Here is a 15,133-nt window from a genome sequence, read left to right as displayed (position 1 = left end):
TCGTTTCTTAGAAAATTAATTACTTTTCAAAACGAAAGTCTAACATTAAAAATGAATCGAATGACTTCATTAAAAGATTGAAATCTATTGTACACGTTCACCATCATAATCTTGAAACATCGAAGTTTACTTTAAAAAAAAAAGAATGAACTACATACGTGTGAAGATAAATATTAAACCAAGACATTCATCAACAAAAATGAGAAGTGTTAACGTGATGTTCTGACGTAATGCTGAACAACAAAAGATAGCATATATCTAAAGAAACACTGACCTATCCTATATACAGAAGGAGTAGCAATGTAATATTCTGCGTATAATACATGATGCATTTTTATATAACTCTGCACATGTCGACATCAGGTCCGCAATTTGAATTACTAGCGAAAAAAGGTTGCATCACGTAATGGCCAATAAGTTTTGATCTATATTTACTGGAGATACAGTAGCATCATTATTACGTATAGCCATATAATCTTCCTGTACACACGAAAAAGAAAGTATTCTTCAGTTGACAAATTTTCTCTTTCGCATTAATTTGTGAACAAATGAATTAATCTGTTTTCACGTTATCTTTGGAATAGTTATAATTTGATAACTTGTCAAGTCGGTACTGAAATAGAAAAAGAAATTTTCTCAACTGGCTGTATGGGCGCTAAATGATTATCCGCGAAGATGTATTGCTTTTTAAGACAAATAAGAAAAGGTAATTCAGTTGACGAATTACAATAGTCTTGTGTTACGTTTTTTGAACAAATCTGAGAAAGTGGTTAGATCTAGCAATGTAGTATTCTCTGATATAATACATGATGCATTTTTACATAGCTCTGCACATGTTGACGTCAGGTCCACAATTTGAATTACACTATTAAAGATGTACCTAGACTTATATTCGGTTAATCGAATCTGTAACTGTAACTGACCACTCACACTTCGGAAAATTGCACAAATCTGAAATTTTCAGATGAACCTTTAATGCGAAAAAAAAAGCTGCATCACGTAATGGTCAACAAGTTTTGATAAGTGATGACACTACGGATAAAAAAAAAATATCTATATCCTCCTAACTCTAGCAAATTTCCCAAAGTCACTGCTAACAGGGGAAATATAAATCAAAAATCATCGCTGATAACGGGCTTGCGTGTACAAATTTCTATTTTCGATATCGTTTTTCTGAATATAATGTTGCTCTTGAAACTAAACACTTTTTAAGACGGAATTCAATGTGCTATAAATTCCTACATATAATAATAACAGTCAGTGGCAGAGCGTTCAAAATCCTGTTCCCACCAAGTGAACTTTGTGGTGTACAAACACCGTGTACGTGAGGGTCCCAGGTTCAAACTCCTGTTCCCGGAGACAGATAGAAAGAAGAGAAGAAATTGATTGGAATATTATTTGAAAAGTAGTGCCTTATACTTGTTCCATACTTAACACAAATTGGTAAATGTATCAAACCTTCGTTTTATAATAGTTTCTCCCAGAGCTGCAACTTGTGTTCTAACGTTTTTATTTACGTGACGTCTGCAGTAATTATGTTTTTTTTTTTCAATCTTGATCTGACTATACTTTATGTAGTTGTCCAGATATAAGACGTAAAAGAAACTTTTTGATTCAAAATATAGTGGATCTTGGATCAAGTTATCACAAACTTTTTTGAACGTACCTATATTTTTGTATCATCTCGAATTTGAAAATGTACTTATCGAATTGAGACTTGCCTCTTTTTGTATCGAGAAGTTTCTTTCGTTTCGTTGGCATTACTCTTTACCCTAGTAATAGTATTTTGAGGTTTCAGCTTTAGATCTTCATAATAAATCTTTCATTCCTCCCTTCATTTGTACATTTTGTTTCTACTTTTATATCTCTGTAGTTATTAGATAAAACATAAAATGTGAACGTGATTTAAAAACAAAGATGGAGTAGGAATATTGAAAGAGGCATTTAAATAAGAAATAACCTATCTTGTGGATCTTCGAATAAGAAGTTAGAAACAAAAACGCTACTCACGCACACACGATGTTTGTACACCACAAAGTTCACTTCATGGGGACTGTGATTAAATCCGAACCCGTACACATCATTTGAGGTACAATTCATGTTCATTCCTGTTCTTTGTTTACTGTAATGAAAAGGTATGTTCTAGGTCAGATCACCACCATTCCTTAATATTCCGAATTTTCTGTAAATTTTGTCTAATGTGGACATCTTGCTCATCAAAAACTTGGGCGAACTAGTATTGCTCATAAGTCTCGGATGTGTGTGAATTAGTATTACTCATAAATCTCGGATGTTTCTGTATTGTCTTGAGTTTGAAAATACATCGTGTTCGTGCAATTGCTATATCAATTTAAAGTATTTATATATGCCACATGTAACATTAAAACAGTGTCTGAGGACTAAAACTTGAGTGAACTAGTATTGTCTATGAGTCTCGGATGTTTCTGTTTCATTTCGAATTTGAAAAAATGTACTTGTCGATTTGCGACTTATCTCTTTTCGTACCGAAAAGTTTATCGATTCGTTGACAATACTAGTTTACCCAAGTAATAGTATTTTGAGGTTTCAGCACCTTGATAAATGTTATTCATCGTGTTCGTACAATTATTTTTATCAATTATGAAGCATGTTACTTGTGCTTTAGACATGTTGACATATTATTATCAAAACGGCAGGGACTTAGTTGTCATGCTAGTACTATACACGTAAAATTCTTTTTTTTCATACAAGGATTAGTTCAACCCTAAATCGTAACGGCAGGGACTTAGTTGTCATCCTAGTACTATATACGTAAAATTCTTTTTTTTTTTCATGCAAGGATTAGTTCAACCCTAAATCGTAAAGTACCAAATTCGGTCTCAGCTCCCTGAACAAAGTAGAATTTTGTGTACACAATCTTTATATCAAACGAATCTACTCCCCCAAATTAATAATAATAATAATAATAATATTCAAACGGTGAATTTGATACATAACTTTTCACAAAATTAAGATTTCCTGCTCGAAGTGATTCTACCTAAGGAACGTCTGAGATGATTTTTCGTTTCTTTCACTTTTATTAAAATGTAAAACTTCCAAACAAATGTACAAGATTAAATCTAAACCTAATAGCTCTCTCTCTCTCTCCCTCTCTCTCTTTCTCTCTTCAATTAGTTTTTTTATTGGTGAATGAATTCAAATACGATTTTTAATACAACGTAAAATATTAGTGAACTAATGAATGATACATATTCGGAAATGTATAAAATATATCACTTTCACTAAAATCAGTACACTGAAAAAAATATTTTTTTTCTTTTCATAATAATGAACTCAAATACAATTTTTGCATACAACGTAAAATATTACTCACTAATGAATGATACATTTTTCAGAAATGTATAAAATATATCACTTTAATAAAATCACTAGACTGAAACATATGTTTTCTTTCTTTGCGTGTTTCGTTTCACTATTGGTATAGTAAACTTGATAATGCATATTATTTTCAGACAGTTAGATATCCTCTTGTCACTCAATTTACGTCATAAAAATATATATCACTTTTACTAAAATCACTACACTGAAAAATATTTTTTTCTTCTTTTTTTTATCAATACATATCCATCTCATCGATGTCATCCACAGGTTGAGTATCAGTTTCCCCCCACCATGATTGTGTTTGAATTCTGTCAAATAATTCATCCCTGATTGATTCTATAATTTTTTGTTTACTTTCATTTCCAATTTTAATCTTTCATCATCAATGTTTATATCGCCGTTCTTCTTCAAAGCCGGAGATACATTCGGAAAACTATTGTTCATTTCACTAATAATATTTTGTTCATTTACACACGTATGAATTGCCTCAAGTCCAGTACATGCAAGACATTGCGATTCTACATGATTGCGAATAGTCACTGTACACAATTGAAAATATTCACGTACCACCTCAATGCAAAGTTTACTTTTTTTTACAGCATGCTCAATACACGGTAATATTTCCAAAAAATGAAACCATTCGCTTGAATTTAAGTATACACTGTTTCGAGGAGGATGAAGTGTACCTTTTTTCTCTATTATAACTATTTTCTCACCCATCAAGTTTCGCATCAGCAGTTCATTATTTCGTCCAAGAGAATTTATAGATGTACTTTCAACTTGCGAATTTAAATAATCCAAAACAAATGGGATCAAATGTACAAGTTTTTCCCACTTCGACAAATTTAACTCGACTCCAAAAATAATTCCTTTACCAATACGGATCACTGGCTCAAATGTATCACTATCCAAACCAATACAAATTAATTTTGTTTTCATTGAACTAAGTCCATATTGGACACTTAACAGCAAACACACTTTCTTAGTCACCATTGTCGTTGATGCCATCTTTAACTAATGAATAATATGTTCACTCTCGAAGACGTATTCAATATGTATGACCATTAAATCACCTTGTCCTCATTGTCTTAAGAATTCGCAGAATACCTTTCTTATCTCTCCATGGAAATAATAATAATAAAGGACTTTCCTGCGTGAAACACAGAACTTAATACATTCACACAAGATTGAAAATTTTCAAGCTCATCGATTTTCCTTAACATTGTGTGAGAACATGATGTCTTAAGAAATCCCACGAACAAAGATCATTTCTTTGATCACATAGGAAGTAAATCGTAAACGAAATAAGCTGAATTGCATAAATAATGAAATTTGCAACTAAGTAAGTTAACGAATAGTGTAATGAGAGAATTTACTTATCATGGGTACAAAAGATTTATTACACTAATTTTATTACTATCAATTATTTATTAACTTCAGAAAGGCCTACGCTCGAATATGTGGGAAACAAAATTTGAAATACCGAAAAAAGTTATTTAAACTAATTAACGTATATTTAAATGAATCTAAAAGGGTCATTCCACCTCAGATCGACCAATTTTCGAAGGTCTTTCCGGTGACCATCATGGATTTTCATGAAAACTTGTACACATAAGCTGGGTAGTATTAAGAGATAAAATACCAAATTTAAAAACATTCCGGTAAATAAAACCAAAGTTATAACAAGATGCGTCGGGACCGTAATACGGCAAATTGTGGATGCGTTAAAATATTAAATAATACTTTTGATAAAGTGGATACTTTCAAATATTTAGGATCAATATTAACAGACGAAAATCATATTCACGAAGAAATTAAATGTCGACTAAAAGCAGGGAATTCGTGTTACTATTCGGTTCAAAATCTCTTGTCGTCGCGAATTCTGTCGAGGAATTTGAAGCTTAAAATATATAAAACGATAATCATGCCTGTTGTTCTGTATGGTTGCGAAACATGGTCGCTAACTCTGAGGGAAGAACATAGACTGAAAGTATTTGAGAACAGGATCCTGAGAAGAATATTCGGACCCAAGAGGAACGAGAATGGGGAATGGCGGAAGCTTCATAACGAGGAACTACATAGTTTATACGGTTTACCCAACATTGTTAGGGTCGTCAAGTCTAGGAGGCTTAGGTGGGCAGGTCATGTAGCTAGAATGGAAGAAAGTAGAAACGCTTTCAAAGTCTTGACTGGTAGACCCATAGGAAAACGACCATTAGGAAGACCTAGGCGCAGATGGGAGGATAATATTAAGATGGATCTCGCAGAGATAGGAATACAAAGTAGAAACTGGATCCAATTAGCTAAGGATAGAAGTCAGTGGAGAGCTTTTGTGAACGCGGCACTGAACCTTCGGGTTCCATAGGCCATAGAGTTAGTTAGTTAGTTTTAGTTATAACAAGATACGCACCACACTGCGTAGGCCCAATATTTGTCGAAATAAGCAATGTTGCCTGCGGCACGTTTTCAGGGTCTCACAACTTTCTCATTATAAATGACATCAAAGTGAAATTTACAGGATGTACGGAACTAAACACATAGTTTGTACTAACAGCAGCAGAATGAATTTCCAGCACCAATTCTGGCTGATATATTCATTTCAAATCAAAAGAAAAAAACGAAATAGTAAAATGTTACAAAGTTCAGCATTTTTTTATGGGAAGAAGAAAGTAGGTGGGGCGAACCTCTACCAGTCCTTGGATACACTATCTTGCCGACTTTCAAACAGGGCAATAACAAAACAGTTGGTCATTTACTTTTGTTGTAATTAAACTATGAAAATGCGAAAAAAAGCAAAAACGACGAAAAATTACACAAGTTGGCAACGCTGTAGCACAATTCTGATAGCTCGTACAAACTTCTATACTTGCATACATGATGACCATAACATAGTGTAAATGTCACATAAATTACATCTTGTTACTCCAAGGTATGTGGGAGTTATGAATCTGTAAATCTAACTAATTGATTTAAATCTCGAACAGTAACGTTTGCACCAAGCCGCCGTGGCGCATTTGGTAGCGCGTTGGAATGACGTTCGGGAGGACGCCGCGGGTTCATGTCTCGCGGCCAACTATCCTGACTGATGTTTTCCAGGATTTCCCTCAGTCCTATCAGGCAAATGCCGGGGTAGTACCTTAGCATACAGGTCCTGGCCGATACCTTAAGAAATTCCTTCCCTTTTTTATTGTTCTATACCGGTTTCTAGTGTAAAATGGTGTCTGAATTGTACCTGGTGTCTGTTAGCAAATAAATAATAAATAAAATAATGAAGTCAACAATTGAAAAAATGTATAATCAAAACTGAACTGAACCGAAATGAAATCTTTAAATTTTATGTCCTAAAGTTATGCCGGCAAGGCTAAAGGGTACGGTGATGATAAAAAAATGAAGGAAATGGTGAAATGAAGAAAGTGGGAGGAGACGAGAAAACCCACGCACTCGCTGTTAATCCATCACAAAGTTCACTTGGTGCGAGTTGGAATCGAACCAAGGATCCCGTGCACCAGAGGTGAACGCTCTACCCACTGATCCACCGCGGCCCCATAAACAAAACTGTGAATACTTGTAATGTAAATCATGACCAAACGAACTGCTGTTGTTTATTGCAGAATCGTACACCTGGAAATGCTTGCAATGGAAAATTCAGAACGGCAGACATGTGACTGTGGAGTGATGACATCCATGCGTTCTGAGAAAGGACTTGGTTGATGTGGTGCAATCAGTATGATCATACTGTTGATGCTTCCTTTCTTTCTGCTTAGTAATTAAGAGTGTTTGTGACCGGTAAGATGGCTGTGGCATTGAGTGATTACAATGAATCTGCACTAGAGACATGTAGTGTTGGTGTGTTTGTTCAAGATGAATGCCACAGAACAGTATATACTTCTAAATGTGGCTTGATACATGTGACTGACTTACCTTTGCCTGATAGAAACTTCCTGTTGTGGAGAAGTGGTATGCAGACAGTTGGGTCAAGTTCAGTAATGACTGAGTGTATGACTGTGTGCTGCCACCACAAAAAGATGTATGTGGATTACTTTCCTTCTCTTCAAAGGAATTGTGTTGATCCCTTCAAAGTGCACAAGAAGGTCATCAAACGTAGCCTTCGTGAAGCTAACATGTCGACAGTTCTAAAGGTGAAGGAGATGTCAGGGGTGGACATGAAGCCTGGCCAGAAACTGTGTTCCAAGTGCTTTGTTAGACTAAAGGAAGAAAATAGTGTGGACAACAGTGATGAGGACTATGAACCCTCTACGGTGCCATTTGTATCTCCTGAGTTACAGACATCAGTGAGTGCTTTAGGTATTTCACCGATAAAACCCCAAAGTGTTAGCGTAAGAGACAGAGGTAGTTATGCAAGAAAGAAACTACGGCAGATTGACTCAGTGGCAAAACGTAAATTAAGTGAGGATTTCGCGATTGATGAGCATGAATTAACAATAACGAAAGAGCAGTCCAAATGTGGCAAATGTTCAGACCTTGATAAAATATTGGAGGACATGAAGAAGAAATGCGTAATGTCAACACGTAAGGAAAAATTGACAGTACTTACTCTAGTTCCAGACAGTTGGTCAATAGAAAAAACTGCTCATGAATTTCAGGTGTCGCATTATCTCGTCAAACAGGCTAGAAAGTTGAAGATGAGCGATGGACCGCTAGCACATCCTACAAAACTAATAGGAGAGGCTGTAAGTCAAGAAACTGAACGGGTGGTCCAGGAATTTTATGAAGACGATGAGAATAGTAGGATGTGTCCAGGCAAAAAAGATTATATATCAGTGAAGGTTAATGGAGACAAAATTGAGATACAAAAACGGTTGTTGTTGTGTAATGTCTCCGAATTGTACGTCTTATTCAAGCAAAAGAATCCCAATGTTAACGTGGGTGTGTCCAAGTTTTATAGTCTTCGTCCAAATTGGGTAATTTTGGCTGGTGCGAGAGGTACACATAATGTGTGTGTGCCAGACACACCAAAATGTGAAGCTAATGCTGTCTGCTGTAAAGTTAAATTTGGACCATCAAGAGGCAATGAAGGTAATAACCTGCGATTCGAATTCGTATACATGCATGATTCACAGATGTGAAAAGTGTCCAGGGAAAGGGAAACTCGAGAAATATGTAAAAAATATCATTTTCAATGAACTGTGTATGGATGAGGAAGACATGGTCACATTCAAACAGTGGGCACATACTGATCATACAACTCTCGAAACCAAACAAGAGACAGTTGCAGATTTTGTACATTCACTTTGTGAAAAAGTAGATAAGCTAACTGTTCACAGTTTTACAGCGGCAGCCCAGTCATCGTACCTTAGACAATCCAAAGATAATTTAGCCACTAATGAAATAATAATAATACTTGATTTTTCAGAAAATTATTCCTTCATCATCCAGGACGAAGTTCAGGGGTTTCACTGGAACAACAGTCAAGCTACAATTCACCCTTTTGCTATATACTACAAAGATGAACAGGGCAAACTGGCAGTGCTAAGTCTTGCTATTATTAGTGATCACTTAGTACATGACTCAACAGTAGTGCATGTACACATCGAAACTATTATCGGCTACATCAAACAAAAAATGCCCCATGTTAGATCGGTGAAATATTTTACTGATGGTGCAGCTAGCCATTACAAAAACTGTAAGAGTTTTAAAAACTTATGTATGCATTACAGTGATTTTCATTTGCAAGCTGAGTGGAATTTTTTCGCTACTAGTCACGGTAAGAATGTCTGTGATGGTATTGGTGGGACAATTAAAAGACTAGTAGCAAGAGCAAGTCTTCAACACACAACTGATGGGCAAATTCTCACACCCCAACAGTTGTTTAAATGGGCGGACGAAAACATTCATGGCATCAAATTATTCTTTGTTTCTGCAGATGATGTAAGAAAGTGTGAATTGGTGCAACAGAGCAGGATGCAACATGTGAGAACTGTTGCCGGAACCAGAAGTCATCATTATTTTCGTCCTGTTAATTGCAGTGAACTAGAAATGAGCAGACTATCTGGAGACAACTTCAGGTACTGCGTGCGTGTTCGTGTAGATACTAAGCAAGAGCTTGATTTTCAAAGACTTCTGAGTAGCATCAAGCCAGGGTGTTATGTTGCTTTTGCATATGACAGCAATTGGTACGTGGGCTGTATAGTTCAATATTGCCAAGAGGAGGGAGACATCTTGGTGAACTGCATGACACCAGCCGGACCTGCTACAACGTTTGCTTGGCCTCAGTTTCCTGACGAACGCTGGGTTCCCTTTGAACATATCATAATGGAATTACCAGTTCCCTCCACAGCCACTGGCAAGCAGTACTACATTGACCAAGGCATCAACACAAAAATTTGCGAAAAGTGGGACTCGTTTACAAAGAAATATAAGTAATTTAAAGGTGAAAACGTCTCTATTTTAATCTTCCAAGTGTAAGAATATGATATACCTGTACAACCACGTAGATATACATGTACTATCACGTAAATACTGCCTAACCACTGTTCAAATTTAAACATAAATTGTGCACAGGGTTGTAAACTTTACTGTTATAACGCTTACTAATGTCCAGCGCTATTGCAACAGGTTTCTTGTTAATAATTTACATTATGAATATTCATATTTATGCTTATGCACATAGTCAATTGTTCACCACATATTGGCATATTACGGTACGAGCTTTTCATTCATCAGTTATGTTTTACTGATTCGTAACTCCCACATACCTTGGAGTAACAAGATGTAATTTATGTGACATTTACACTATGTTATGGTCATCATGTATGCAAGTATAGAAGTTCGTACGAGCTATCAGAATTGTGCTACAGCGTTGCCAACTTGTGTAATTTTTCGTCGTTTTTGCTTTTTTTCGCATTTCCATTGTTAAATTACAACAAAAGTAAATAACCAACTGTTTTGTTATTACCCTGTTTGAAAGTCGGCAAGGTGGTGTATCCAAGGACTGGCAGAGGTTCGCCCACCTACTTTCTTCTTCCCATAAAAAAATGCTGAACTTTGTAACATTTTACTATTTGGTTTTTTTTTTTTTTTGATTTGAAATGAATATATCAGCCAGAATTGGTGCTGGAAATTCATTCTGCTGCTGTTAGTACAAACTATGTGTTTAGTTCTGTACATCCTGTAAATTTCACTTTGATGTCATTTATAATGAAAAAGTTTTGGGACTCAGAAAACGTGCCGCAGGCAACATTGCTTATTTCGACAAATATTGGGCCTACGCACTGTGGTGCGTATCTTGTTATAACTTTGGTTTTATTTACCGGAATGTTTTTAAATTTGGTATTTTATCTCTTAATACTACCCAGCTTGTGTGTACAACTTTTCATGAAAATACAAGATGGTCACTGGGAGGGGGTGGTTGAACTGAGGTGGAATGACCCAAAAGTAATAAATTTTTCTTCACGAACTATGAGATTGGTCTTAAACAGAGAGAGATGCGTTGACGCCCTTATTATTATACTGAGCATCTAGACTAGTAATACATGAAGGCAAAATTTGTATGTGATGTCTTGTACTTCCAAGTCGAGTTGATATATTACACGATTTAACGGATATCTTCCAATTAAAGCCTTAATTTACAACAGTGAAAACAGAATGAATCCTTTTTCTATGACTTTTATAAGGAGTTCTGTCCGACATTGAATCTCATCATAAATTTTTGTAAAAGTATCGTCGATCTTGCTTCTCGATGTATTCTATCTCGTCTCGAGAATGAACTATATCATGAGGGACGTACCCTCGCCACAGAATTAAGATTTCTTGTTCAAAGTAATTCTACTTAAGGAACGTCTAAGACGATTTTTCGTTTCTTTTATTTTTTATTAAAATGTAAATTTCCAAACCTAACCATAAGAACAGAAACACGACTAAATGTAGAATATTACACATGTTGATTGGGAAAACAATTGTGTGCAACGATAAAGATGAAATCTTTCAGTTTAACGTCCCACGAATATCTCTTTTAGGCTAAGATGAAAGGATGATTAAGGTAAATGAAATGATATTATGAGATGAAGCGGAAATACCACATGAGAATCAACGAACACGATGATATCCATCACAAATTTATTTAATGTCCTACGATTATGCCCATTATGCTAAGGCACCATGAGCTAATATATTCGGTAGTCAAACTACGGACCACCATATACCAAATGTAAGCGCTTTGCTGCTGTGCCGTCTGCTCATCTTTTCAGCACCTCCAGCTGATCTAATAGCTAACACGGACGTGTGGTGAACGTGGTCCTGAGTTCGATTTACGAATGGGAGAGCATTGGAAGTCAAAAATAAAGCAAGTTTATTATGATAACTGTTTTCAAGAAACATATGAGCTTTTCCAAGCGAATAAAATCTCCCCACCTCTCCCCTGCTACATTTAATATCCTTATTCAGTTTCACATCTGAAACAAAGTTTCATTTCCTTATTCACACACATTATTCGATAGGTGTATCAAAATATCATCTTTAGTAAATCTTATCTATTAAAAAAATGATTTTACATTACACATAACTCAGCGTTTTCGCATTCAGATTACATTATCTTCAGTCGCACGTGAGTATGTTCGTATGTGAAGACGACAACAAACATACATGTAATCTCAAATGCTGTATATTTTTGAAAATACGATATTCACGATTCATGCAATGCGATATTCCCCTGAGCAACTAAGGTCTATTCGATCAAAGAACAGTCTGCAAACAAATTCTATTCCCATGAACACTTACAAGTGAATTCGTGAGAATTCCAAGACCAAATTAGATAAAACAAATAGTTCATAACTTACAGACATTTCGTGGGGCGTAATGTTTTGTGCTATGGGAATATGTTATAGCGCAATATCTCATCACGGCTTCAACTTAAGTGATTTTAATTACTTGTCATAACAGACATCATCATGTGAATATCCATATAATACTTTTCACATGCAATACAATCAACCCCGCTGATTTGAGCATACAAATTTTTTCATCCTACGTTTTTAAAACATTATGATATGCTATGAGAAGCTTCCGCTACCAATACGTTTTAAAAACATCCATGAACTGCAACAATCGTCTTATCAACTCAATTTCCTGAGAAGGTCCCAAACGAAAATTTTCCAGACGTTTCGTGAGAATAAGACCAGGTCAAACTCCTCAAACTCTTCGCAGAAAATCTGGGAACTTCTATTCTTAGCATTACAAGATGGGTCTGGGGGGCTGAGGGGGAATCTAGCTACCCAATACAAGACGACTAGAAAAAAAATAAGACAGAAAGTTTTTTTTTAAAAAATAAAATCTAATCTATATGCGAGGCACTGACGTTCAGTGATAGAGTGTTCACCTCAAGTTGGATTACTCCATGAAATTCTTTTTTTTTTTTCATGCGAGGATTAATTCAACTCTAAATTGTGAAGTACTGGTCTCGCGTTCGATTCCGATGAGAGAACTTTCAAAATAAAAGCATATTTAGGGTTCTGGTTCGATTCTTAGTGAAAGAGCATTAAATATTTCAAGACATTAAATTAATTATTTCGTTCCTTTCTGCGTGAAACGAAGTGAAATTCTTTTTTTTTTTTTCATGCAAGGATTAATTCAACTCAATGGTCGTGAAGTACAGGTCTTGCGTTTGATTCCCGTGTCCTGCTGATTCGTTCGATTCTTAGAGAAAAGAGCATTAAATATTTCTATTTCGTTCCTTTCTGTCGTGAAACGGAGTGCTATATACGTGACATTCTTTTATTTTTTCATGCAAGGATTAATTCAATTCAATGGTCGTGAAGTACAGGTCTTGCGTTTGATTCCCGTGTCCTGCTGGTTCGATTCTTAGTGAAAGAGCATTTAATATTTCTATTTCGTTCCTTTCTGTCGTGAAACGAAGTGCTATATACGTGAAATTCTTTTTTTTCATGCAAGGATTAATTCAACTCAATGGTCGTGAAGTACAGGTCTTGCTAGGGTTCTGGTTCTATTCTTAGTGAAAGAGCATTAAATATTTCTATTTCGTTCCTTTCTGTCATGAAACGAAGTGCTATATACGTGAAATTCTTTTTTTTTTTCATGCAAGGATTAATTCAACTCAATGGTCGTGAAGTACAGGTCTTGCGTTTGATTCCCGTGTCCTGCTGGTTCGATCTTCGATGAGAAAACATTACACATTTTAAGGCATGAAGTTAATTCGATCCTTTCTGTCGTGAAAACGAAGTGAAATTCTTTTTTTTTTCATGCAAGGACTAGTTCAACTTTAAAATCATGACCAAAATAATAATAATAACAATAATAATGTGAAGCTGTATTTTTTAAATGTATTTTTATGGTTGTTATTTATGTTTTAATACCACTTTGGTCCGGGTTCGATTCTCGATGATAGAGACAAAGAGAGAGAAAGGGAGCATTGAACACTTGAAGGCATTATAGTGCTTCGAAATGAAGAGCTTCGAACAATGTACATATCATATGCTACGCTAAAATCAATACATGAAATTCTTTTTTTTTTTTCATGCAAGAATTAATTCAATTCTAAATCGTGAAGTACTGGTCTTGCGTTCAATTTCAATGAGAAAGCTTTCAAAATGAAAACATATTTAGTGTTCAGGTTCGATTCTCGATGAAAAAGCATTGAATATTTTAAGACATTAAGTATGCTCTTTGCTATGCAAAATAGCTATTCAATACATAACGAAAAGACGAAAATCAATCAATCAATTGGGAAGCTTCGAACTTGATATTCAATCAGTGTGGAAGCTTCGAACGTGATAACTGAAAGGACTCTCATCAAGATCCGATAGCCGTCCAAGAGTATGAGCATAGTAACAACGTTCGCTTACGTTCTTCGCAGGAGGGAGTGCAGGGGGTTTGGGGGATTCAAATCCATAACGAAAAGACAAAAATCAATCAATCATTTGGGAAGTTTCGATCATGATAACTGATAGGACTCTGATCTGACCAAGAGTATGACCATCCAAGACTATGAAGCCATCCAAGACTATCACCATAGCAACAGGCTCTTCTCATAAACAAACATTTTCCCACGAACTTCTGTGCTAGCCGTAAAAGGCTATGAACATAACAACTAAAGGCTTGTCGAAACTTGCCTCCCAATTCCAGGAAATGATATCGATTTCTACGAAAACAAGATCAAATTTCGCTGACTCGGCCATCTATACGCGGGGACATCTACTATCGTGGTTCCAGAAAGAATGTGCGGCAGAAGCTTACTGCAATAAAAGAAGTGATGTTGAAGAAGGAACAAAAATGGATTTCATAAGGAATATGGAAGAGAGGATCAGAATGATAAATATGAAGGAAGATCAATAGGAGAAAGAGGAAGAGAAGGAAGAAAAGTGAGAAAGAAGAAGAAGAGAAAGAAAAGGACAAGAAAAAAGATGACATGGTATTGAAAGTGCAGGGGTGATATCAGAGAAGATAAGAAGAATTCTTAAGAGAGAAGGTATTAAGACGTACAGGAAAGGAGGAATGAAGACAATAGATCTCATCAAGAAGAAGAAGGTGAGAACGTCAGCGGAATTATGTAAAAAAAAAAGGAGTGATATATGAAGTACGGTGTGGTATGTGTGATAAGGTGTATGTAGGGGAAAACAAGAAGAGAATGCAAGAACGTTTAAACCAACATAAAGATGATATAAGATTGAAGAGAGACACTAATGCCATTTACAAGAACGTCGATGAAACAGGTCACGAAGTAAACTGGGAAGGAGCGAAAATATTGGAATATGAAGGGATACAACTGGTTAGAAAGTGGAAAGAAGCGAAGAGCATAAAA

The sequence above is a fragment of the Thermobia domestica genome, chromosome 8 (assembly GCF_964235325.1).
Source record: "Thermobia domestica chromosome 8, izTheDome1.hap1.1, whole genome shotgun sequence".
Lineage (NCBI taxonomy): Eukaryota > Metazoa > Arthropoda > Insecta > Zygentoma > Lepismatidae > Thermobia > Thermobia domestica.
Note: the sequence above shows the minus strand (reverse complement) of the source record.